The sequence below is a fragment of the Aedes aegypti genome, chromosome 3 (genome assembly GCF_002204515.2).
Source record: "Aedes aegypti strain LVP_AGWG chromosome 3, AaegL5.0 Primary Assembly, whole genome shotgun sequence".
In the NCBI taxonomy this organism is placed as follows: Eukaryota; Metazoa; Arthropoda; class Insecta; order Diptera; family Culicidae; genus Aedes; species Aedes aegypti.
Window position 1 is genome coordinate 34,147,206 of NC_035109.1, and position 1,863 is coordinate 34,149,068.

The 1,863-nt window shown below is 34.8% G+C and overlaps 1 long non-coding RNA gene across 1 annotated transcript; it reads right to left on the minus strand.

Moving 5' to 3' along the window:
* Window positions 1-1,110: 1,110 nt before the first annotated feature.
* On the minus strand, window positions 1,111-1,350 carry LOC110679613. The gene is made up of 2 exons (XR_002502643.1): window positions 1,254-1,350; window positions 1,111-1,180 (listed from the first exon to the last, which is right to left on the minus strand). It is a non-coding gene; the product is annotated as an uncharacterized LOC110679613 (long non-coding RNA).
* Between the last annotated feature and the right edge of the window lie 513 nt (window positions 1,351-1,863).

The following is a 1,863-nucleotide window of genomic DNA, read 5'->3' on the forward strand; positions in this document are numbered from 1 at the left end:
TCGGGAAATGAGATGAGGCCTTTTAGAAAAATGATATTTTTTCAACTTTCATGCATATTTTTGCATGACTATTGTATGTTACAGTAAGAATAGGCTCTTATACACTTAAATCAGCAGAAACCCGATTTGTTTACATTTTGGACTTGAGGCCTTTTCAATTGTTGGTCTTGAATTGTTACATTGGACATTCACTTCGGTCATTTTATCAGTTATAGTAACATCGGACATTTTGATTTGAGCACACAGCAAGCATGTTTTTTCTTTCATTTTGTATCCATGTGCGTTGAACTGCTTCAACATTCAAATTGAACTGCTCATTTTGTTGCGGTGTGATAATCGCAGGCACCAGCTGTGCTTTGTTTTGATTCTTTTGAAGATGGGACGAATGACCTTCGGGTTAAAGTCTCTCACAAACAACAACAATTTCATTCAATGCCACGCCGTCACTATTTGCCCTCCGTCTATGTGTACTATGTAACAACAGAAGGAGGGGAAACGTTGAGCTGTCCCGCATAAATAGGAACCACATTGCTACTGTTTCCTATACTGTACAAAACCATTCAAAACCATGTCTAAGTCATTTCGTATAACATCCAAAATAACAATAAATCAACCCCACCATGAACGGTTTTTACTGTTTGGCAAATAGTAAATGGAAAAATAACAATGTGGGGAATAGGCGGTTAAGTTATGTAACCATTTGAAAACGCCGATTTCTCCTAACAAAATTTTTCGTTTACAATTTGTCAAACGGCCGATATATTATCCATTTATTTTTAAATTTACTGTAAACCAAACAGTGATGAAATAGTTAACCTATAAGATTTGATTAAATTAAATAATGTATGAGGAATAATTGATTTAAGGTCCGTTATTGTTTCTCAACCATATACTATTCTGTTCAGATGCTTTCATACAATAAAAGAAAAATACAAAAATGCGTTCATTATTTCAATAATAATATTTTATATGTTTTTTCAATATTCACTACGTTTAGTTTTAGCACATTAAATATTAAACATAAAACGAACTTCTTGGTGCAGACTTCCTTTTCCTTCGCTCTAGGCACAATTTGTCGGTTTCCTTCTTGTATACGGTAATGAGCCGTAACAGCATTTAGCAGCTACCATCGTCAGCATCTTGGGATGAAGCTATTTAGAGGTGAATAAGTCTTCTCATCCTGAAAGAAACAAATGTTTGCCACGTTATTTACGTTATTCCTTTTTATTCAGAAAAGTTGCGCAAACACTTACCGATGGATGACGACCATCCTTGACCGTCTGATGGGGAGACCGCCATTGGTTCGATAAAAACGACCGGTTGTTTTGAGCCAGAGTGACTTACGTTGTGAACTCTCCTAAAGCCGCTAGAGGTCGAAAGATTTCTTGCAATCTGGATACGGGCTTTTCTGGATACCGGCTTCTCTGGATATTGGATTCTTGTATTTTTTTTTTCTCAACAGCATTTTTCACATTCGGTAACAGAAAGTAAACAAGAAACACTTGATCGAAAACTTGCACACTTAAACAAATTAACACAGAGACACAGAACTTTTGCATAGCACACCGAAAATAAAAGAAAAGAATAATGACTTAAAATTTTTCATCAACTTAATTGATTAAAGTGAAATAATTTATAATTTTATTGTTCTGAGCTCATCTGTTTTATTTGAATTATCTGAATTATGATAAACGCTGTGTAAAAACTACACATGTGCACACAGCAGGGTATAATTATTTGAAAGTGTCGAAAATGATGAAAATTTTGTGGGCATGTTGCTCACAAATACCAACCCGTGTACTGTTTGCCAAACTGTTGCATTAAAGTATTGTATAGTGAAATACTCATGTGTTTGTGTGTTTA